General features: G+C 47.1%; 2 non-coding genes across 2 annotated transcripts; both read left to right on the forward strand.

Moving 5' to 3' along the window:
• Window positions 1–13,497: 13,497 nt before the first annotated feature.
• Window positions 13,498–13,569, forward strand: TRNAC-GCA (transfer RNA cysteine (anticodon GCA)). The gene has a single exon. It is a non-coding gene; the product is annotated as a tRNA-Cys (tRNA).
• Window positions 13,570–24,244: 10,675 nt separating this feature from the next.
• On the forward strand, window positions 24,245–24,316 carry TRNAC-GCA (transfer RNA cysteine (anticodon GCA)). The gene has a single exon. It is a non-coding gene; the product is annotated as a tRNA-Cys (tRNA).
• Window positions 24,317–25,463: the final 1,147 nt, after the last annotated feature.

Genomic DNA, 25,463 nt, shown 5'->3' on the forward strand with positions numbered 1-25,463 from the left:
GTCTTTTTCTGTGCTCATCCCCCGGCTTGGGTGGTGAAGGGGGCGCAGATCCCGCCGTTAAAAAACCGGAAAGGAGAGGCAGGCCTGAGCAGCCTGACATGTGAATGAGCCTGCGAGAGGGTGGAGCTCCCGGCGCAGACCGTCCCTGCGCCCGGGTGTCGGGAGGACAGCGGGGTTCAGGAGGGAGGAGGGAGAGTGACAGGTTTGGAAGGTGCTGGAAAGACCGGCAGCAGAAGCTGGGCGCCTCCCGCAGGCCCAGGAAGCCCTCCCGCCTGGCTTGAAAAGCAGCTGGTGATGGGGTGGCATGCCCGCGGTGCAGGGAGACGTAGGGAAGGGGTGCAGAGGCACCTGGTGCCAATCTTTGGGAGAGCCACAAAAGGCACCAGTCAGAACACATTTTATTTGCATGTTGCACCCAAATTACTCTCCTTCGACTTGTTAAATGCATCAGTGCACCCTCATTTTGCTAGGTATTCATTCATTTCCAATCACCCTCCAGTGGGGCACCGAAAAAGAAACTGTGGGCAAATTATGTTGCCCACAGAGCGATCTGCTCTTGTTCTGCTCCTGGGCTTGACAGTGACCCAGAGAGATTCAGGCAGTTTGAAGAGATGGTTCATGGAGGCTAGCGGAGTGCCCGGCTCAGCCATGTGAATTGGGGAGGCCAGACTTCTAACTGAAGGCAGAGCACCTGAGAGCCAAGAGCTGCTGAAGGTAGTGAGTCTGGGGGCGGAGAGGGGAGGACAGTTATTTAAAGGGGGTTAGGAATTCAGAGGGCAGAGTTGCTACATTATTGACTTTGAAGGGGCCGTAGAGGTAGGTCATCAATGGCCTCCTTTATAAAGATGCATAAAGTCAGGCACAGAGAGGGGAAGCGATGGCCCAAGATCTCCTATTGGAAAGGATATGATTTGTTGGTTTACACTGACATTTTCTAAAAGGATGGTAGGACACCAGGGCCGGCAGCCAGAGGGAGGGTTAGAGGGCCGGGCTGACGTGAAGGGCTGGAGAGGGGGCCATTCTGGGTCCTGACCTGCGGAACAGGCTGGAGAGTAGATTCAGATCTAGGAGCAAGTCGGTAGGTTTGCGTATGGGAAACACCTAAGTGCCAAGCGCGTGATAAATGCACTGCCGACCGCGGGAGGACGCGGCATAGACACAGCGTAGCTTCTGTGCAGAGGTGGGATCCGAGCTGGAGAATTTCACAGATGAGAGGAATGAGGAAGGCCTTCCAGCTGTGTGTATTCTCGAAGGCGGAAGTGTGGAAAGTGGGCCCAACTGAATCAGGGATCAGTGACTGATTAAACCCACTGAGCTGGAGAAAGGGCTTGTGGAGAGAAAACAGGGCCAGACAAGCTGGCTGGGAGTAGACGTGGGTGCAGAGGAGTCTCGGATCTGAGACCGGAGAGTGTGGAGTTTGAATTTGATCATGTAGGAGATGCCATTGCCGATCGCTGAGCAGGAGAGAGACGGGTGCAAGTGGGTATCGGGAGGCTGCAGCCAATGGGGATGGGGACAGTCTGTAGCCAGACGTATGGGGGGCACTAGCCATGGTCAGTGGACGGGTCCGAGGACGATGCATCTGGTGCTGGAGGTTGGAGGCGTGACAGAGGAAATGGCTGTTTTGAACACCAGGATGTGTGAAGCCGCGAAGAGATGTGAGCAGAGGTATTCTGGAGATACTTGGTGGAAGGCCACTGCTGCTCAAAATCTTTACTAGTCCTGGAATTTGAGAACCGGAGAGTGCTGGGGGCGATCAGACCTGAGTGGGAGACCGCGGTCGTTTCCGGTGAAGTACAAGGTGGAAACTCAGAGAGTAACTTCCTTTGGTACCAGGGCATCCTCAGAGCACTGTGGGGTCCGTGGGAACCGTGCCCGTGAGCCTTTCTTTTCCTAGGAAATCTGGTTTATAAAGGCTTCAATATAGTCAAAGACTGGTACGTCTTATGGGCTGTCAGGGGTCCTCTGTGCCCCGACCTCCCTTGCCTTGAACCCCCTCTTCAGGCCCTTTCCTCCTCGCGGCCCAGCTCGCTGGGCTCCAAGTCATCTCTCCCTTGTCCTGACTCCCGAACACCATCGTGACTCTCGCTCTCCATCTGCCATAACCTCTGACAGTGGTCACGGACCAACGTCAAACGGGGGCTCACTACAGTGTAGACGGACCCTGGAGTCGAACAGATGTGGATTTAAACATGATGGTCGTGTGGCCTTGAACAAGCTAATTAACAGACCGTGTCCTCATCTGTTAACTGGGGACAATGAGCCATTGTTCTGAGGCTTAATAACAACGCAGTAAATATGCAGCAAAGACGTGGGCACATCCTAAGGTCTGAATAAAAATTTGCTAGTTTCAGATTAGCTTATGGCTAATGACAGCTTAACTTGGTAAAAGCAGAAGTTCGGGCAGGTAGTGGGATAGTGTCGTGTCCCAAAAGAATGAAGCTCTGAGAAGGCAATTTCCCCACCAGCCAGAAGCAGAAAATGACTTTGGTGTGAGGACATGCAAGTCCAATCACGAAGACAACTACCCCTTGGTCTTGAAGTCGGAGCAGACGGGTTAAAACTCACGTCTCAGCCACATGCCAGCATCTGCAGTGGGTAGTACCCGCCTTCCTGGTTATCCCGTACCCTCACGGCGCTTTCCCCGGGGGTCCTTAATTAGAAAGCCAGACTTTCAAACTCCTGAACTGTCAGTTGCCATTGGCCCCATGGAGTAGTGTGCCAAAGAGAATAATTGCCATTTATTGAAGGCTTCTTACTTTTGAAGCCTTGACGTACCTTCGCAGGCTTCATAGCTCGGATGTGTGCACCACACGCTCATTTTATAGGTGAAGAGCTTGAGGCCCAGAGAGGGTAAGTTGGCCCAGAGTCACACAGCAACCACACTGCAGAGTCAAGATCTGAAGTCGTCTTGACTCCAAAGCCCATGTGTTTGGCCACATAACCAAATAACCCAAATGGTTACTGACAAAAGAGAAGTCAGAGCCTCTTTCAAATTATTCCATTTTACCCTCAGATTTTAAAAATTAAGACAATTAGGGGAACCAATATACCGAGCAGAACATGCTCTGTGCCATACATTTGCCAAAATCATGAACATAGTAAGAGTAAAAAAGAATTTTAGAGGCTTTGGCCTTAGTGTCGTGGAGCCCGTGTTTGCAGCTGGAGAGGAGCGGGTGGTCGGTGCCGGGCTCGCTCACCAGGGCAGGGACAGCGAAGGGAGCGGGCCGTGGGGCGGGCACCTTAGAGGATGCTCGTTGCCACACAGACGCCCGTATTTATTAGGCACCCCTCATGTGCAAAGCGTTGTATTGGGCTCCATGGAGAAACACAAAAGGATTAGGAAACCCTCCGCTGCCTTGACAGCACTTCAAATCCGGTGGAGACTGCAGCCTAATTCTCCAGACTGAACCTTTGGGGTCTGGAAAGCTGACGGAGACCTTCAGGCCACTGTCTGGGCAGGAAGAGCCACATCGCCGTCTCTTCTCTGACCCTCCTTTCAGACAGGGTAGCTTTAGCCAGGTGTCTGTGGGGACCTTTCCTGAGGCCATGTTGTGGCAGCTCCTCAGATTAAGGGATCAGGGACGGAGGCCTCCAGGCCCTACTGTTGCCAGGGCAACAGTGAGTCAGGCCAAGGCCTCTCCTCCAGCTTTCTGGAAAGCATTGCGGCTGCTGAAGCCTCTTACTGCTTCCCAGGCATAGTGGGGACTTCTAGATTTAAATTTTTGATAAATCAGTTCTGCACTGACCACTTCTAGTTGGGTTCTTTGAAACGGGTATTTTTAGTTAAAGCATAATAGAATCTAACCCTTCTATTTCTATTTTCTACCAAAGGTAACTCCAGGCTAAAATAATTTTTCTAAGCAAGAAAAGAAGGGAAGGGAGAGAGGGAGGGAAGAAGGAAAGAAGGAAGGAAGGAAGGAAGGGAGGAAGGAAGGGAAAAAGAAAAAAAACCAAGTTAAACCGAGTACTACTGATAGTGAGTGGCTTTACGTGAAAACTTCCCGTCAGAAATCAGACCTAGCGCTGAGTTTATTAGGGATGATAATAATTACCGCTATGATTCATTGGGTCTTACCATGTTCCAGGCACTGCGCTAAGTAAACGCTTTCATTTCATTTTCTCTTTTGACAACCTGTGAAATCGGTATTATATACCCTTTTACAATGAAATTTGGAGAGGTTAAGCCATTAGCCCAAGGTCACACGGCCAGAATTTAAACGTCAAGTGTGTGCTGTTAACTGCTGCTGGAGACTGCCTCCCAATTTCTTCTATGTGGATCCTTAATAAACAAGGCAAAACAGTACTTTTTCTCGAATTGCAGCTCTGACTCTCCCGTGGACACTGCGTGTAAGTTCTGGACCTGGCAGACAGGCCAGCCCAGCCCGGCAACCCTGGGACAGCCCCCGGCTCTCCTAACCGGGGAGAATAGCTGCTGCGCGCCCTGGTGGCTGGGCATCAAGCCAGCCCCCATTTTAGACCGAGCCCCCCCTCTTCCGTGGGGACTTTGGGAAGAGGCTTATGTGTTAAGGCGACGGGCTCCCTTTCTGTGTTTGTTTCTATGTTGGGACCAAAGAAGCCATTTGTTTAACAGTCAGAGAAGGAATTGGGTGAAGATTTTCATCAGGACGAAGCACCTGCTCCCCAATAAAATAGTGCTTACACCCCTGACTCAAATCTTTTAGGCTTGGGCTACCTCTTGGGTTCTCACCATGCCTTCCACCACAACCAATGAATGAAACTCACTGCTTCTCTTTATGAAATAACAAACAAGTTCTCAGAATAACTCGAGGATGTTAAGATAGGGGCATCACTACTGACCATTAACTAGGGTAATGAAAAGTTGAATTTTAATGACAAAATGTACCAATGAACATTTCTATCCTCACTAGCAATTGTATTTAAATAATGAATATCGGGACAACAAATTGTTTCCTTTTAGAATCAGCATAGCCTAATAAGCATAAAAGCTTTTTAAGAACTACATTCAATCAGTTCTTTGTTTACAGATACACAAATACTAAAGATATGCCCTCAAAGGATTGAAATTGATTGGATTTAAGCTCAGTTCAATTAAGAAAATTAAACAGGTTATGAAGCGTGACACATTTGCCATTCTTCCACTGAAGGTATGATCCAAGAACCATGCAGTTCCATGACCACATTTTCTGCAGGTCAATTATACAAATTCTAAAATCTAAGATAAAAATTTTAGGTGTGTATTATCTTATGTGGGTTGATCGTCATCACTGAAAATGGCCACATTAATTTTGTCCAAAAGTAAAGGCAGTAAGTTGGCTTGCAAAGCTACCCCCTAAACAATTTAATAATAACAAATGTCCAACTAAAATTATTATTCATTTCCCACTTAAGCTTATCCTGCATTAATCAATGCCTTACCAAGCCAAAGGTTTGTGATACATCTTGAAATAAGTTTGGAAAAAAAACCCTCAAATGTTTCAGAGCACTACTAAAAAAGCAAGTCAACATCCAAATAACGCCAGCCCCTAGTATATTTAATTCAAATGGTAGACATACTGAGAAGAAATAGACACATTTTTCTTGCCCAAATCTGTGCCAGCTCTTCAGAGTCTTGGAACAAGCATAAACTAAACTGCATACAAACATGCTTGGGTGTTCATTTTACCAAAAGGATTAACTCGCATTAGTATGTTATTGTCATATAACTGAATTTCAGAATTTAATTTAAAACCCTTTTCCCCAAAATGAAAATAGCACTGTTGTTTTTTCTTACTGTAAAGGGAACTTCTGAGTTCCAAAGAATAAGAACTTACCTCAGAATTGAATGAGTACGTTATTTCTCCAAGAGAAAGTAGTAAGTCTCGTCTGTAAATGTACCAGAAGAAATTCATTTACCACTCAGTATGAGGACTTTTAACCATCTCCATACCTGTGAAATTAAGTGGGTTGTTTGGAAGAGTTCATCACCTCTCTGTAGAAGCTAAATCTATAGTATTACATTTTAGAATCTCTTTCAGAGTCAGGACACAAAATCTTCATCAAATTTATAATGATCAGCCAAATTTTCTGCACTTCATTTGTCAGTGTTTTCAAGGTTTTGTTTGTAGCCCCAGAATCCCTTGTTTAAATAAAACCATTTTCAGAAGTTAAATATGTAAAATAATCGGAGGCAGAGGGGCTGGGGTTGGAGTGGGAGGGGTAGCTGCTAAACCCACTCCCGGGCCCTGGGGGCGGCCCTGAGGGGTTTCTGAAGAGGAAGCTGCTTCAAACCCCACCCCCTGCCCTGGGCAAGTCCTGCCCACCCTTCTCCCTTGCTTCAGTGTTCCCCAGTCTCAATCCAAACTCTGTGGGTTTAATTTATCCAGTGACACATTCCATGCTTACACCTTTGATAGGACACAGGGTTTAAGTTTATTTCTTCCTTTTAGGGTGTACATGCATCTCTATTCTCTATAACCTCTACATTACCAGGCAGATGTTCATATCAGGTTATATGGCAAGTCCCTGTGACTTCACCAGTGAAGTCTAGAGAGCTGACACCCACCAAGAATCCCTGGAAGGCAGAAGGAAATAGCAGCACAGATGTCCAGAAAGGCCCTGTCAGAAGCTGCCAGGATTACAGAAGTTATTTTTACAGCAAACACTTACACTGTGGAGACAAGGGATCATCAGGCCAAGTTACAGCCCCCAGGACCCTTGGCCACACAACGTGGCTGCGAGATGCTTTGAGGGTCTCCCTCCTCCAGGCTGTCCTGGGCTCCGTGCGTCCCTGGGCGTGTGTGCTTGACATTCTCAAGGGCGTGGGCCCTTGATGGCATGTGTGCTTGACATTCTCAAGGGCAGGCTTCAGGTCATCTCTGTCCTTGCTCCAGCATCTGGTACCCGGGTCTGGCCCAGGTGAGGCACTCACCTTAAATGAACAGGGGAATCAGACACAGATGAAAATGTGCAGGAAAGAGAAACAAGTAAAACCCCGAATCTCTGTCCATTTGGGTTGCAGATGATTTTCCTCATTAAAGCTAATCCAAACCTTTAAAAGATGGCATAGAAAACGTATTTTATCATTCCCTCCGATATCTCAGCCCAAATAATAGGTAGAGTCCCCAGGTCGCTGCCAGATCCTCTTAACCACATTTGCTGGGTGGCTGGGGTGATGACAGAAATCCTTCTGGGCTGTCCTGCCCTTTGAAGGACGGTCACCCAGCTCCCACATATGGAGTCCAAGGGTAGGCAGGCAGCAGAGCTAGATTGCAGGGGAATGGAGCAGTTGGCATCTCCCCTGCATCCAGCGAGCCCTCCCACCCTTCCCTGGCTGGCGGAGCTGTCAGATTGTCACTCCTCTGTTTGCACAGGACAGCAGCGACTCTCGGCTTCCTCTCATTTTAGATGGCCTTGCTCCGCTGTGCCCTCCTGCCCTCTACAGCGGCGGCGGCACATGGACGCCCTGGGTAGAGTCCTCTCCCAACCCCAGGCCCCCAACCCCTTGAAGACTTCCTTGGGGATCCTCAGAGCCCTTCCCGGCTCCCAGGGAACTGCCGTGCCCGTCCTCAGCCTCCCTCGCCGAACCCCAGCTCCGTCTCTTCTTGAGACTTCATCGACTCCCTCAAAGATCGGGGCCCCAAGTCAGCACCTGTGAAACGCGGACAGACAGCGTCTCCCAGGCGCTCTGTAAGCGGTGCTGCAGGATGATGGAGCTAGGCCTTAATAAAAAACCTCTCTTTTTTTTAAATTAAAAATTGGATTTCTATAGATTTATATATTTACGTTTTAAATAAATGTATGTCATTCTGTAAATTTAATTTATAGCCAGCTGAATTTTTTCAAATTCCTCAGCCGAGCCTCCGCTTACCAACCGGCCGAACCAGCTGAGCGCGCGCTGGCCGGACGCCGGGTCCTGGGCCTCGCTCGAGCGCCCGCGCCACGTGGGGCCGCGGCCGGGCCGTGCTGCCCCCTGGCGGCCGGAGCCAGGAGGCCCGGAGGCCGCCGCGCCGCACCTGGCCGCCCGCGGCCGCTCTAGGAACGCGGGGCCTCTCGGTGGTGGTGGGGGCCCGTCGTCGCGCGCCCAGGAAGGGGCTGTGCCCGAAGCCGGGGTTCTGCGGCGCGGGCGCCTCTGCAAGGCGCGCGAGGCCTCTCTGCCTAGCGGGCCGCCCGGCGCCGTCCTTGCACGCCTCGAGACCATCCCTCTGGGGCCGAAGCCGCTCTGGTTTTCTTGTTTTCTCGCACGCCTGGCCGGCCCCTTCCCCCGACCCTTCGCGGGCGCGTTCTTTGTGCAGGTCCTGGTGCCGGGAACCCGTGGGTGCAGAGGGGACCTCGGGGCTCTGCGGAGAGCGGGAGCGCCGAGACGGGCCCCACCCCTAAGGCCCAAAGCCGCTCCGAGGGGAAGAGTAAAAGGGAAATCCCAGCGAGCCGCGGGGACCGAGAAGGAAGGGGTGGCCCCTGGAATTGATCCGAGCTTTAGGGGTGCAAACCCTTTCCCGCGTGGCACTTCATTTCACCCACTTTTCTCCTGCTCGAGTCGGTTAAGCTAGTGGCAGATGTACTTACACCACGCGGAGGCGGACCTTGAGAAGCGCCCTGACGATGGGCTCGACCTGTTGTTTGTTTCTTGATACATTTTCAGATATGTCTAGTTATTTCCAAGAGTTGGAATTGCCCTGTCAAAGGGTATGGGCCTTTTTTTTTTTTTTAAGGCTGTTTGATGCCTGTTGCCAAACCATTTTCCAGAAGGGCCACCAGCTTACCTTGTTCTCTGTGGGACGTAGGTAGGGTACCAGCAGGCAGAGCTGCCAACTGGGAAGGTGGTCTCTTGTGGGGAGGGGGAGGGGTTGAGAATCACCTGGCATTTAAGGGGCAACATGTGGTTCCGTGTGAGTGATGACCAGGCAGGCAGTAGCTTTGCGACAGTGCCCTGGGTCATACTGTGGGACTGACTCTCAGTGGATGTCAACGCTTCCGGAACATTGGGCAGCCAGAGGGATCCTTTGAAAATGCGGGTCCTCTTTTGCTCTTTGGGTAAAATCCAAAATCCCATCAGGGCCCACTGGGCCCTGCCTGCCTCTCCAGCTCTATCTTGGGCAGTGTATTAGTTTCCTAGGGCTGCGTAACGAAGTACCACAAACTGGGTGGCTTCACATAGCAGAAGTTTATTGGCTAAAAAAGTCCACAATCAAGGTGGCATTAGGGTTGGCTCTTACTGGAGACCCTGTTGCACGCCTCGCTCTGTTGCCGGCAATCCTCTGTGTCCCTTCGCTTGTGGACGCATCACTCCAGTGTCTGCCTCCATCCTCACGTGGTGTTTTCCTTGTGTTTCTATCTCTATGTCTCTTCTCTTCCTCTAAGGACAATAGTCATATTAGATGAAGGACGCACCCTAATTCTGAATCACCTCATCCTAATTTAACTATCTGCAATGACCCTACTTCCAGATAATGCCACATCTGAGATTCCTGAAAGGACATGGATTTGAGCGGACGCTGTCCAACCCACAAGAGGCTGTCTCCCCTGACTCGGGGGCCCTGGCCTTCTCTCCACTCTCCTGGCTCAGCTCCACCCCCTGCCCTGTCCTCTCGGGCCACCCATCTCCACCTCACGTCCCCTCCTCCTGCAAGGTGTTGTGGAAATGTCACTGCCTCCGAGAAGCTCTCCCGAACCCCACAGATGAGGGTCACCCTGCCTTGTTTAACAGGCTCACGACACCCATCCCAATGGTATCTGAGGAAGTGCCTGAGTCACAGTGTGTCAGTCTCACGTGTGCCTCCTCTGGAAGGTCACCCCCGTGAGGGCAGGAACCAGGCCGCCTGGGTGAGCAATAACAAACCTAAACGCGTGGCCACAGAGGCTTATAGACTGACTGCGGAAGCCTGTCTCAGTAGGACAGGCCAGTGGGGACAGGCCCTGTACTAAGCCCACCGCAGGGCCCACCAGGAAGGCCTCCGAGGCGGTGGCCCCGGGACACGGGGGAGACAGACCTGCGGTCGGTGCAGGCTCCACCCCTCCCCTGACCATGACTTTCAAGGCCCTCTATAAGCTGCCCCTGCCCCACCTCTGACCTCTGCTCACAACTCTGTCCTGTGCTGTCCCTTTGCACTGTTCACGCTCCTGCATCCATCCTGCCGAGCCAGCTCCCTCCTTAAGGCCTTGGCGGTCTCTACCCACAGCCCGGAATGCTCTGCATCCAAATTTTTACACACTGGCTTCTTACCATTCAGACTTCAGCTCCGATTGTCACTTCCCTGACGACCCCATCTCACCCCCGTCGTCTTCCATCACATCTACCTGCTTTATTTTCCTACAGTATTTTCAGTGTCTGTGATGATCTTGTTCATTTGTTTGTTTTCCTGTCTGTCCCCCTAACCTCTCAGAACATAAGCTCCGTGAAGGCAAGGACCTCGTTTGCCTGTTCACTGCTGAGCCCTCAGTGCCAGGCTAGAACCTGGAACACAGTGGGTGCTTCCTGTTTGTAGAATGACTGAGTGAAAGTTAACCCTTCCAAGCTCCATTTCTTCATCTACAAAATGGGGATAATCGGAGCTACTTCATAGGAGATAATAATTGTACCTACCTCAAAGGGAAGATTAAATGAGAGGAGGTACATGAAATGCCTCCAAAGTAGTAAACACTCAACATATTGGAGCCATTATCAGTATCTTAGATTGACACCCAGCCTAACATGGAGGGGATGTGGCAGATGTGGTGGTAACTCTTACAGATCCCCAGAGGGGATTACAGAGGGTGATTCAACCCTCACGTTCTTTCAGTTACCCAACCTTTACCACAAAAGGATGGAAGAAGTGTGGTATTGTAACAGCCCTGAACTTGGACCAAGTGGTCTTGAAACTGAGTGTCTTAGAAACTTTCTGAAGCTGCGTCCTCACCTGAAAAATGGAAATAATTATTCCTTATAAAAGCTTAAGTGGGTTATATGTAAATTATAATGCATATTTCCCAAATGACTATTCCACTGGTTCTTTTTGTCTTAAAGCAATTATTTATTAATTATATCATAGTAAATGGTATTGCTTGCAATTACTAGAAGGGAATATGCTTAAATTTGTAATATTTATTGTTTTTTCTGATTTTGAAAGTAATACATTATATTACAGAAAATTTGGAGGATATAGAAAGGTTGAAGAAGAAAGTTTTAAAATCACCCCTAATCCCCCCGTTTTTAGTCCTCCTCTTTATGCCATGGAGCAGACAATACAAATGTAAATGCATTGGCAAGAGGAACAGTGATGTCAGCAGGTCCAGCGACCTGGGCATCCCAGCAGGTAGGTCTGCTTCCTGAAAGGCCAGGGAAACTCCCATGGAGTCTTGGGAGTGGCTCGGAGGGGAAGGAGGCCCACGAGAAGGGACTGGTCTTTTGAGGGTGTGGCCCGAGGAGGGCATTTGACTATAAATTAAGAGGTCCCGATTTGGATTCAGAAGTGCTTTTTCCAGGTCCTTAAAAAATTTTTTTTTTACATTTCTAAGTAGTTTATGAAAATAATACATTACTGGAAATTTTTATTTTTACATTTGAAATAATGCTCTCTGTCATTTAACACAGATTCACCTGGTTTTAAAAGACACGTGTCCTTGTCACTCAACTGAGCTGCCCCCCTCCTCCCTGCATTAGGGTTTTTTAAACCTTTTTAAACCTCCCTAGGAGGTTCTAATAAGATCAGGATTGAGAACCATGACTTACCATGTAATTCACATTTTCTTGTGAATTATACGAAACATTTAAATAGCTTGCAGGATCTTATTTCCCCCACCAGGGATCGAACCCACACCCCCTGCAATGGAAGCCAAGGAGTCCTAATCACTGGACCGCCAGGGAAGTCCCAGGAGTTTTTGATCACTGGAGATCTAGCATACTTCCCTTAACTACCTCTCTAGTATTAGGCATGTTTAAATATTTTAAATAACACTTGAGAGGACTTACATGTAAGTAAGTAAGAGGACTTACATATCTTTGAGCCAACATTTGTTCATATTTCAGACATTTTCTAAGGATGGATTCCAAGAAATGGAATTACTACCAAGTCAAAGGGAATTAATTATTTAAAATAATCTCTGGTTTTACACTGCCCTTCCTCTCAAGAAAGCTTGTACCAATTTACAGTCCCAATTTACAGTACTAATATGATAATTACTGTTTTAATTTTTTTCCTAGTTTGATAGGTGAAAAATGTTATGTTTTAATTTGCATTTCTTTGGTCTTCCTAAAATTTACCCTGATTTACTGAGATTGAGCACGTCCTTGATGGCCTAAGTGGACCCTTTACATATTAAGGATATTTATTTGTAGCCTTTTGTCTGTCGTAAATGATGGAAGTTTGCTATAATCCCAACTTGCTATTAACCTTTCAATTTTGTTCATATTCCTAAACTCTTAATGTTTAAATAACTACAGATATTTTCTGTTCGGATTTCTTCCATGCCTTCCCTGCTGTTCAGAAATTAGTTAGATATTCATTTATGTTCTCTTATACTTTACGTTCGGTTTTGTTATACACAGTGCTTTAATCCGCTTGGACTGTATTTTGATATACAAAAAGAAGTTTAGTTGCTACTTTAATTATTTTTCCCAAATGGCCAATTAAACTCTCCTAGCTTGATTTATGTAAATAACTTTTCCTTTCCCGTCTGAATTTGTGACTGCTCTACCTCGGGGCAGTAAAACGCCGTGGTTAAGTGTGTGGTTAAGAAAGCCCCGACAGCTCATTTCGCATCCTGCCCCCTCGGGTTCCTCCGCTGTGCCCCTGGGGTAGCAATCACAGCCCGCTCTCAGAGGGCTGTGCACGTCCTCACTGCTCAGGAGGCACTCGTGATGATCTTTTATTATGTGGGTACATTTACTATGGTGTTTTCCCGGGTCTGGCTGCCTTGCGCTGCTTTAGTAGATGTTCTAATATTTACAATGGAAAAGTCCTCCAGTGTCGCTTCTGTTACTTTCGCAGTTTTCTTAGCTACCGTCACCTATTTCATTTTTGGAAATAAATGGTTCATCTTTTATTTACTAGGCCTGGTCTTCCGTTTACCTCTCAAGGAAGGAGTTTGAAAAGGACACTGCTTGATGTAGCTGGCGGACTAGCCGAGGCCTGGGCGGTTAGGGGAGCAGAGCCCCGAGAGGCATCAGAGCGGTGGGAAGAGGAGAGAGGGGCGGCGAAGACGAGGAGAAGGAGGACGAGACCGAAGGCCAGAAAAGGGCAGAGAGAGCAGACGCAACGAGGCGGCCCGGGCTCAGACCGGAGCTTGGCACACTGAGAGGTCTCCGGGCCGCCTGGGTTTTCTCCAGGCAACAAGAGGGGCCCTGAACCTCTGCCACCTCCGGCTGTGGGCAGAAGACTGTGACCAAATCAATTGTCCCACCGAACCTGGGGAGGAAAACCGGTTGGAGTTCTGAGCAGGAAGGCCCGTCTGGAGCGACCAGAGGCAGCAAAACCCAAGGCAGAGACTATGAGGCCGGCAGGGCCTGGGTGTGGCTGCACGGCTAAAAAAGGTGTGAGTTGAGAAGAGTCAGGTGTGTCAGGGGGTGTAGCTCAGGGGTAGAGCGTTTGACTGCAGATCAAGAGGTCCCCGGTTCGAATCCGGGTGCCCCCTGTCCATGTAACATTTTGGAATTTCCAGCCTGAGGCCCACAGTCTTCCTTCCTTGGGTCCCTGTAGTTCCAGCACCCCTCCACACTGAGAACAACACCCGCTGACTCTTTCCCATCTGGAGAGAGATTCCTTCCTGTCTTGGCATTGTTATTTCATCCTCATAGGAAGCCTGCAAGATCAGGATTTTCATTGATTGTCCCCACTCTGGGGACACAGGCAACCCCTCTGCCCCACCAGCCAGGTTGGCCTTGCTAAGGTCAAGGCCTACACCAGCACTGCCCCCAGAAACAGAATGCAGGCTACATGTCTGAATTTACACTTGCTAGTAGCCACATTAAATATTTAAAGTAAAAAGGAGGAGATGGGTGAAGGGGGTCAAAAGGTACAAACTTCCAGGTATAAGATAAATAAGTCCTGGGATGTGGTGTACAGCACGGTGTGAGAGAGTAGAGCTTAAAAGGGGGGAAAGGTAACTATGTGAGGCGATGGATGTTCACTAGCCTTACGGTCGCGATCATTCCTCCACACATACATGTATCAAATCATTATGTTGCACACCTGTGATACAAGATTACATGTCACTTATATCTCATTAAAAATGGAAAAATGTTTTAGTAAAAGATATCAGTGAAACTAATTTCCATATTTTTAAACCCAGTTTATACAAAACATTTTCATTTCAACATGTGATCAGTATAAAAATTTATAAATGAGATATTTACATTTTGTGGGGTTCGGGTGCTAAGCCTTTGCAATCCGGCTGCAGTTTCCTCTTAAGGCACCTGCCCATCCGGAACAGCCACCTGTGGATCGCGGCGAGGTCCGCAGTGTGGGAAGCCTCACTGGCTTCTTGCAGTTTTCAAGGCAATGGGGGGAGCGGGGTGCTGTCTGGGCCCCAGGAGGTTCCTGCCGCTCCCCAGAGTGTGGTAGACGCGAGGAGCCCCAGGGAGGAGTAAGAAGTCGGGGCTCTGGCCCCAGCACCGCCATCATCCCACCTTTCTCATCAGCACAAGTGGTGTCAGCCAGGAGCAATGAGGGCTGCTCCGCATAGGACAGAAGCAAGACTGGGGTCCGCGGACGGCTCTGGGGAGGCGTAGGAGACCCACAGATTTCCAGGTCCCTGGACAACCACTTTCAAGTGACTTTTTTCTGTAGACCAAAATATGCTTAATGAAAATACCTCTGAGCCAGGTGCTAAAGTAATTGGTAAGCTTAAAGTATGCTAATTGAAAGCCATCCTGTGGGACTTCCCTGGTGGTCTAGTGGTTGGGACACTGTAGTTCCCCTGCAAGGGGTGTGGGTTCGATCCCTGTTGAAGGTACTAAGATCCTGCATATTGTGTGAAACACAGTATGTGAAACAAAAGAAAAAGTTTTAAACAACCAAAAGCATTTTATAAAAGTATTCTCAGTTGTAATTTTTTTGTATTGCGATATGTAAACATTTTAGCCACAAAATTTTCACATTCTCTTTTTGCTTCCATTCAAAGTACGTTTCTTCCACAAAAATATTTATAAGACAAAGCTCTTGAAATGAGTATGATTCTTTTGAATATTTCACCAAATTTAGATGCTGCAAAATCATAAGCTTTGAAAATTTCATTCCCTTCAGGTACAGAATGTAAATTATCCAATTTAAATGAGGAGCTTCAGCCAAAGACTCCTTAGAGATATCGCAAATGCAATTTTAGAAATACAGAATTAAATCCTGTACACCACGTGAAATTTCATTGTTTAATTTGTTCAGTTTCTCTCTTGCTTTTGCAAGAATACATTTCAATATCTTCCTGTTTGCAAATTTTGTTTTCATTTATTGCAACTCTCTAAAGTTATCAAAAGCTGAAGTTTTGGGGCACGCCATTTGTTGAAAACTTTGATTAAAGATTTCCAACACGTTTGTGCAAAACACAACAACAATTTTGGGTGCACATTTTTACACAAAAAAAGTTTAATACTGATGCCATTGCAGGACACTTAGGTTAATTCACAAAGTAGTTCTTCAAAGGTTCAAACATTTCTAAAATCTTAGTGGTATTGGGGACAGATGTGTTTTAAGAGACTGATTATATTGGTGGACCTACAAGATAATTCTATTCAGTAGCTATTTGTATTTTCTTATACATACTGCCATCATAAAATATTTTCTTGTATTAAATCAGCTGTGTCACAAAAGTAATTTAGTTTTTTAAAAACTTAAAAAAAAAACCAAGTCAGCTTTTATATGAATTGGTAGAATAGCACAGCCTGTTTGGATGCACTTGTGAATTGTGTGTGCACCACAGTGCCAGCGACATTTCTGTTTAACTTGCTTAGAACTTACTGATGGCTTCCTTGCTAAGAACATTGTTTATATTACAATGCTGTGCTCCAAAAATTGCATTCTTGTATTATTACTGCAAAAACAAAGAGTTCTATCTTCTATTGAAGTCTTAAATGGAGTTTATAACAGCCTTCACAATAAGTCAGGTGTTTCACCTTGGACAAAATGAACTTCCAAAGCTTCACTTTGATTCCATGAACTGGATGCCGGGACAACAGACCTGAAAGCAGGACCATCCCCAGGGACAGACTTATGTGACCCTACCTAACAAGACTTTGTAGCTCCTCAGCTTACCAACAACATGTGTTCCCCGGGATGGGGGTGCTCCTCAGAAAGGCTCCTCTCGCTGGCTGGTGGAGAGGTTGGACAGAGGGGAGGAGAAAATGAAGGGAGGGCGGCTGTGCTCCTGGGGAGGCCTGAGGTTTAGATTCTGGAGCAGAAATCAAAACCTTTGAGGCCTGGTCCTGACCCTTGTGGGCAGCCCGAATGTGCCCAGGCATGAAGGGGACAGCAGATCAGTGCTTCTCAGCGGTTCTTGAGTTTGCCTAGGAATCTATTCATACTTTAATAACAATCTTAAACGTTTAGATCTAGGCACACTGTGGGTGGTTTGCAGGGCCATCTTATAATCCAGAGCCCAGTGCTGGCGTGTGCCCGGGTTTATGACCACATTGTCACCACACCGTGCTGTAACACTGTGATGACAGAAGAACAGAGGCAGACTTTGAAAGCAGCTCTTTTGCCCCTTTCCTGTTTATCCATTTCTGTGCCCCTGCAACCTTGAAAGAACCTAATTATAGGAACGAGATGTCTAGGCAATTTAACCTAACTCCTGACTTGTGCTCTCCTGAGTGCACACCATGCGTTGTGTAGCCTGTTGAGTCTTTTTCTAGATTAAAAGAAGTATGAAGGAAGTATTAAGTAGTTAAGGAATGACCAGCTCTCTACCCGCAACAGCCCCCTTAGCAATCCTGCAGGCAGATCACACGGGCAAGATAACGTCTGGAGAGAGGCAGCCAGCCTGCAAGCAATGGAGAAGGATGCAGAACCCGACCTCCTGCCTCGATGGTTCACTGAAATTCTTCCCCGTTTTTCCCTTTAAAAACTGTCATGGCTGAGCAGAATCTTTCGAGTGGGTCTTGGGACATGAGTCCACCTTCTCCCCAGGTTGCCGGACTTTCTGATTAAAGCGTTTTTCCTTTCTACTGACACTTGCCTCTCGATTACTGGCTTTTGAGCAGCGAGCAGCCAACCCTGAGTTTGGTGACAACTTCAGCCTATAAGAGATGGATCTGGGCCGAGAGAGGCCGTCACTGGGTGTGTTAGCAGAGACAGTTAGCAGAGGAGTTGGGGGACAGCTGGGTCTCCAGGCATGAGCAGCTTCACAAGCACATTGCAAAGAGCCTCTTCCAGCAAAACGATTTCATCTGAATTTCTATTAACTTGAATGTTATTGGGTATGTGATTTTGTTTGCATTGATTTCTAAAATTGCTTTGTCTTAATAGTGTATAAAACTGTAAGTATGAAGCATTTACATCTAGTTTTGTGTACACATTTGTATACAGATATAAGCAGTACAATAAACTAAAATAAAGTTAACCCTGGGGCACTAAGAAAAAAATGTTCCCTTTCAAAGGTGTACACACAACAAGAAGCCAGTAAAATCGTTATGTGGTGGCTGAGAGACCTAGATGGAATGGAGTCTTGATTTCTCTCCAGTTGCTGTTTCGTACATTTTCAATTCTGTGCCATATGAAAGCGTTACTCATAAAAAACCTAATTCGTTCAGAAATTTAGGAAACTTCAGTTCAAGCAATCTGACTCCCAGAAGCCTCTGGTGGGTCCTCTCAAGGCACTGGGGTAGGTCCCCTCCCTAACAAACCCATTAGAAAAGGGGGAGAGTTTGCAGGGAGGTTGGGGAGAGGGACTGCTGGGGTCACAGCGTGGGGTGAAGGCTTGGCCCTGAGGCAGCAAGGCCCTGAGACCCACCCTCAAGGGCAGCTGAGTCGAGGCAAGATAAAGTGGTGGTCCTTTAGCTCTTGATTCTGTCACTTCGGCTCTGTAATTTAGGGCAATTGGCTTCAATCCCCTGTGTCACTGTCACCCATGATGAGGGTGGTGGTGGACATAGCACTACCACAATAATTTTTAAAATTATATACAGTATATGAAAGTCTTAGAACAGTTTATCTAGCACATTAAAAGTGCTCAATAAACATTAGGTCTTAAAATTATCACAGGTGTCTTTGGTGTGACTACCGAAGTGAGAAGTTCTGAGGAGACATGACATTCCAGTAGGGGGTGTAGCTCAGGGCTAGAGCATTTGACTGCAGATCAAGAGGTTGCTGGTTCAAATCTGGGTGCCCCCTGTAACTATCCCAAGCTTCCCTTTACTGGGAATTATCCCAAATTTCCCTTTGCTGGGCCTCCTGGTATTGCAGCCCCTTCTGTGTAACCAGCAAGGATGAGGATGTGGAAACTTTCCCTCGTTATTGCCAGGGAATTATCTAACCGCCTTACTTTTGGGGCTGCATTCCTCATAGGACTGAGGGCTGGTTTAAATCCTATAAAGAGAAATGCTTCCAGGTAAGCAATGCCATCATTTATACAAAATTAAATTAGATGAAAAAGGCAACGTGCAGTAGCATAGGTATGTTATGTTACCATTTGTGTTTATAAATAAAGTCAGGGAGAGATTGTGAATTCCTTACTGACATGTGCAAACTATCTGTGGAAGAGAACATGAGAAACTGGTAACACGGGTTCCCCAGGGATACTAACAGAGAGTCTTGTTAGATGAGAGAGGGAGAATTTTCACTGCATATTTTTTTCTTCATTTTATTCTGTAAATTTATGTATTTATTCTTAAGATTTTATTTTTTTAGAGTTTCAGGTTCTCAGCAAAATTGAGAGGAAGGTACAGAGATTTCCCATATACCCCCTGCCCCACCTATGCATAACCTCCCCCACCAGAGTGGTACACTGGCTACAATGGATGAACATACAGTGACACATCATAATCACCAAAGTCCGCTGTTTACATTAGGGTTCACTCTTGGTGTTCTACATTCTATGGGTTTGGACAAATGTATCCATCATTATAGTATCATACAGAGTATTTTCACTGCCCTAAAAATCCTCTGTGCTCTGCCTATATATCTCCCTCTGTCCCTCAAACCCCTGGCAACCGCTGATCTTTTTACTCTCTCCATAGTTTTGCCTTTTCCAGAATGTCATACAGTATGTGGCCTTTCACATTGGCATCTTTTACTTAGTCATATGCATTTAAGGTTCCTCCATGTCTTTTCTTGGCTTGATAGTTCATTTCTTTTTAGTGTTGAATAATATTCCATTGTCTGATGTACCACGATTCATTTATCCATTCACCTTCTGAAGGACTTCTTGGTTGCTTCCAACTGCATACTTTTTTGTACCTTTTGAACATTGTATCATCTGACTTCTGTGGGTTCGGTATTTATCTTTTTAAAATACAATTTAAAATTTAAAAATAATCAGATTAAATGAGGTCTCACCCACCAAGACTGGTGGGGAATCCACCATGGGTAGTTTGAACGTCCTCCCCCTTCTGCTGTGTTTTGCCAGCATCCAGCGTTGCGGCAGTCTGCTGCTGGGCACGGAGGCCCACTCCTAGCCGAGGTCTGCTCAGCCCATTTTGAGCAAGCAGCTCCCCCAGGGCCCCACTCCTTCAGGGCCGAGCCCAGAACCTTCAGCAGGGCCCTTCCTGGTTCTGCAGGAGTCCTCCCCAAAGACTCTGTGTGCTGTTGCGGGTCAGCCTCCTCCGACTGTCCCTCCCCATCCTGGGAGGCTCCAACCAACCATCCTCCGGCAAGGCCCACCTCCCTGCACTATGTATCAAGCCTTTGACCCCTTCCACCCTGCACACAATTACAAGTCACTCTCCACAACTGGACTTGACGTCTATTTAAAGGCACCTCCTGGGCAGCCCATTCAGCCTAGCAATTTCATTTTGCTTGTGTGCGCACACACACACACACACACACACACACACACAGGTTCACACTCACACCATAAGGAAAACGAGGAAATTCTCAAAGACTACTAGAGCCTGCACTGTCAAATTTAGAGGTTGCTAAGGCATCAATTCATTATTCTGAAAACTTGTAAATAAAAGGAAAGAATCAAGCATTTGTTCTACGTCTTCTATATGAACTATATTCCAAACAGAACCAAATAGTTGATAAAGAAATGTCTTCCTTATAAAAGAAGCTCAAGCTAATAAAGGTGGAGAATTTGAATAAAACCATTTGCAACTCCTAACGAGGAAATGGGCATAAGCAAGTATCACCAATGCCTGCCAAGACGATGAGATGAATGAATGTTTGACAGGGGCATTTATAATGAGGTTAATAACACCTCAACACACCAGTTAACCTTAATTTCACAAAAAGAGAGCCAAGCAGACGTGATGAGCAAGCATCCTTATATACAAGGGAGGAACACAGTACTTCTGGTGATGTCTTCTTGCCAAAAAAACAGAATGTGAATCTGATCAAGCCTCTAGATCTAACAAGATCGGGCATGTTGAAAAGTGTTAAATGTGATGGTTAACTTCACACGTCAACTTGACTGGGTCATAGGACGTACAGATACTTGGTTAAACATGATTTTGGGGTGTGTTTGTGAGGGTATTTCCAGATGAGATTAGCATTTGAATCAGTAAAAATCTAAGTAAAGCAGATCCTCCTCCCCAGTGCAGGTGGGCATCATACAACCCACTGAGGGCTGAAGAGAGCAAAAAGCAGAGGGAGGGAAGATTGGCTTTGCCCCACTGCTGAGCTGGAACATTGGTCTTCTCCTGCCTCAGACTAGAACTTGTACCATCAGCTCTCCACTTTCAGGACTGGACCTACAGCACCAGCTTTCCTGGGTCTGCAGCTTGCAGGTGGCAGATCATAGGACTTCTCAGCCTCCATAATTATGGGAACCAATGCCTTAAAATAAATCTCTCTCTCTCTTTCTCTCTTTCTGTAGATATAGATATATTATAGATATAATTATATATAATATATATATGTGTATATATATATATATATATATATATATATATATATATATATATATATATATATATTTGGTTCTGTTTCTCTGGAGAACCCTGACCAATACACTGGATGATAAATTGAAAAATACCACTACTATTGTATATATTTAAGATTTACCATAATAAAAGTTTTTAAAAATTCCTTTTTCATAGGCACATTTTAAAATCTACAACAGAAGGAAACTATGCCCCCCAAATAAAAAGCACTGTTTTCATTTTATGGTTCTGATTTGGTTGTGTATCTTACATTAATAAACGGTGTATTGGTGTGTGCAGGGGAAAACTTCCTTTCCTCTTTCCTCTTAGCACCATGGAGATAGGCTGACACTTTTAAAAGGAACTTTGCTAAAAAGCAAGGTGAAATGAAGAAGCACGCTCCCAGAACCGGTCACTATGGTTTCTGGCTCCTTAGCGGCCTCAACGGCATCACCAGCAGCACAGATGAGGTGACAGATGTATGACACCTGGGAGAGCATCCAGCTCTTCTGCTGTTAGGCCAGGTGGGCCCCTGCCTCAGGGGTTGGCTTCATGGCTCATCTTGCCCAGAGATTAGTGGGGGAAATGCTTACCTCCAGCTTCTAGAACGCCCCACTTTTATTTATATTCAGGATGGTGATACCCCTGAAACTTGAAGACAATATCACCCCAGGAAGGGGAAACTAGAGTCAGCAGGCAGTGCGTGGGACCGGCGGTCAGCAGGACTACCCATGAGAGGCGTGTCTATGAGAAGGGGGTCCAGAGTGACTTCCTCAGACTGGGGTGTCACTGAAAGTGAGCTCTGACCTAATCAGTGGGTATCACAACCTAACAGCCCAAAGCAGTAGGTGATGAGCTCCTACCTCCCAAATAGTCTACAAGGAAATCAAACAGTAAGGAACGACTGATGTTTTATCTAGCACTGCCAGGCAGAGACCCAAATCAATCTGTGTTTTAGAAAGAACTCTTGCAATATGGTCACCGGTTTTAGTTCTGCAGTTAGACTATCTGGGTTACTGAATTTCTCTAAGCTTTCGTTTCTTTATTTGTAAATCGGGGATAATAATTATACCTATCTCATAGGGTTGATGTGAAGATGAAACGCGATGATTCACGGAAAGCGTGTAGTACCTTGTCCTAGGAAGACCCCTGCAAGAGCCGTCTTGGAAGGATGGAGAGTAATGGGGTCATTGAGGGGAGACCGAGAGACCAGTTAGGAAGCTGGGTCTTAACACAGCTGATAACCAAGGTTTCCTGCCCTCGAAGGATGCTCTCCCCCCTCCCCCATCCAGCCGGGGAGGTTTTGTGCCTTTAACAACACAGGGAAGGGATGACCCTGTAGAATGCATGTTGTCAGTACTCAGCTTTCCAATTCCAACAGGGTGGGTGCTGGGGGATTCGGGGAGTAAAGATCGGCACCCACTCTGTGCCAGCAGTGGGGCACGGCATGGGTGTGGCCGGGAGAGCCAGGGAACCCGGGAGGAGACACAGCGGGGACCAGCGTGGGATCAGAAGGTCACAGTGTGGTCAAGACGACATGGAGGACCAGGTGCCCACCCCCCCACCCCCAGCACTGTGGTACTCGGAAAGCCCTTTCAGGACTTAGGTGTGACACAGGGTGCGGGGGCGCTGGGGGAGTCTTGAGGTTGACTCATTAAATTTCTGCCACTCAGTAGGATGGGACACAAAATAGAGATCCAGTTGTTTTATCTTCTATCCCTCAATCTGTGGATTAAGATCTATCCACACTGAGCAGATCGCAGGGCTGAGAGGCTAGATGGAGGAGAGTTTCGGGCATGTTCAGGAGGCGGGATGACAGGGTGCAGTGATCTAGGAAGGATGCCTGAGGACACACTGCGCTTCCCAGTTCGGTGACTGTGAGTATTCTGGCCTCTAAGGAAGGAACGGGACTTTGGAACAGGAATAATGCATAATAATTTTCCGTGGCCCGAGAAACCCTCGAGAGCATTCAGTTCCCCTTTGCTCTGATTGCAGCCTCGGGAAGCAACCTTCTGATAGCTAACTTGGTTTCCCAGGTAACCTCGAGGGCATTCTGGCTTATTATGCATCCATCTCTCAGAGCCTGATTAGCGAGGTCCTGAGAGCCGGGTCGAACCGGGTTGCATCACAAAGTCAGGGGTCTGGTGCTGCAAGGCTGGGAGCCAGGCTCATACCTGATGGCCTCACTCAGGTGCTGCCAGGTTAGGACTCCAGCGAAGGGCAGGACCATGGGGGTTGGGAAGTGAAGGGCAGAGCGCAGGACCCCGGGGGACCGGTGACTGCTGATGGCGGCTGTGAGCCGCAGCGCCCAGCCAGCCCCTCGGAGCCTTACATCTTCACTCTTGGGAATCAATCCTAGGGAAATCATCAGAGGCGTGGGCCAAGATGTATGTTCGTGTTCATCCAGGGTTGTTCTATAATCCTGGAAAAAATCGTCCACTTGCCAACACTCTTAACTCTTTTTTTCCCAAGAAAGGCAGACTGTCACATTCAGCGCCTCATTGGATGTGCCTGGAGTCTTGAAAGCTTGATGGGCCTACGTTCTCCTACAAATGCAGAGCTTGTTTGGAGGGTCTAGCAGGGGCACAGCTACTCCCATACCCTTGACCAAAGAACCACCCTCCTCTATCGGGGAAGGGCAATCTCACTTCAGAATAATCTGAATGAAATAGTAGAAAATCGTATCCAATTGTATGGTACAACATAACCAAGAAAGACTCAGACAGAAATGCAATGATGGCTCAATACTACAAAATGTATGACTGTATAGCAGGGGCTGTTTGAGTTCCAGAAGAAGTAAGCCCAAGCCCCATGCCAGGCCCTGTGGCTATGCCGACTTCTGGGCTCACCCCTGCCCACTCTTCCCCTGGAAAGCTGGGGCTGCAGCTTTCTTGGCCAGGCGCCTCTCCTGGGGTAAGCCAAGACGCTGACAGCCTCCCATAGGTCCCAGGCCTTGGTCCCCAGGAAAGGAAACCAAAACAGAGAGTGGGAGATGGAGAAAAAGAAAAAAGAAATGAAGCATCTTAGATATTAAGGGGCTGGGTAGAGTTCCTCCTGTACTCAGTAATAATAATAATAATAATGAGGGAAGGGGGTGAGACGTGCTCTGGGAAGAGGGATGTTCGGGTGGGCATAGGTACGCAGACTCTGAGGAAGCGGAGCAGTTCTGACAGGTGTGCAGGTAGGTGCCCAGAGAAGCAGCTCAGGAAACTCCCCAGGGAGACACAGGATGGTGAGAGCACAGCTTAGGAAAGACTGCAACTATGGAAGTGTCTTGTGAAAAAGATATAGACAGCTGGGGGTATAGCTCAGGGGAAGAGCATTTGACTGCAGATCAAGAGGTCCCTGGTTCAAATCCAGGTGCCCCCTTTGTCATGATTGTTTTTTCACTCCAGTGGAAGTTATTTATACCTCCTTCTTCTGTGGAGGCCCAGCCTCATGGAATCTAAATTTCCAACAAGGGGTAAAGACTTCAGTACTCTTCCTGTGACATTTCTCATGAGCTACATTTTCACCTCCTCAGCCATACTCATTTCCTGGAGGGGTAGAGGAAGTCTGCCCTAAGCTTTCTCTGTGTTTCCCTTGTGCCTAATTATTACCATCCTGATTTTATTTGTTTATACCAAGCTAACTTCAAAAAAATAGGATCTGAGGCAGCTTGCAATAAAAGATGCAATAAAATCCACCAATGGAGCAAGTATTAAAAGGTAAGGGCTGGGCTTCCCTGGTAGTGCAGAGGTTCAGAATCCACCTGCCAACGCAGGGGACACGGGTTCGAGCCCTGGTCTGGGAAGATCCCACATGCCGTGGAGCAACTAAGCCCGTGCGCCACAACTACTGAGCCTGCACTCTAGAGCCTGTGAGCCACAACTACTGAAGCCCACGCGCCTAGAGCCCGCTCGCTGCAACTGGAGAGAGCCCGCGTGCAGCAACAAAGACCCAACGCAGCCAAAAATAAATAAAAATAAATAAATTTATTTTTTAAAAAAAGGCAAGGGCTGACTTACATGAGGTAGTCAAAATCATAGAGACAGAAAGAAGAGTTTCAGTTTGGCAAATGAAAAAGTTCTGGAGATGGATAGTGGTGATCATTGTACAACGTTATGAATGTGCTTAATACCACTGAACCGTATACTTAAACATGGATAAGATGATAAGTTTTATGCTATGTGTATTTCACCACAATTTTAAAATTCAAGGGAAAAAATAAGGCAAGAACTGAACATTTGGGAGAGGATGTAAATTTATTATTCCCGAGAGCCCAGGTTAGGAGAAGCTACTGCTGCTGAATACAAAACATATCTCTGAGTTTCCTGGTAATCAAACAGAAGTGAAAACATACCAATTCATCAACAGAGCAAAATATTGTATTAGCTCTGAAAAACAGCAGGCATTCATATGATAGGTCTTTATAGATGGAAGGTTGGGCAGATGATGATTATTGCCAGGGCAGCCAAGTACAGTCACACAGGTTGTATATTACACAGCTCCACCAATCACATAGTCCTTGGAGTTA

This window comes from Balaenoptera ricei, chromosome 9 (genome assembly GCF_028023285.1).
Source record: "Balaenoptera ricei isolate mBalRic1 chromosome 9, mBalRic1.hap2, whole genome shotgun sequence".
Classification (NCBI taxonomy): Eukaryota; Metazoa; Chordata; class Mammalia; order Artiodactyla; family Balaenopteridae; genus Balaenoptera; species Balaenoptera ricei.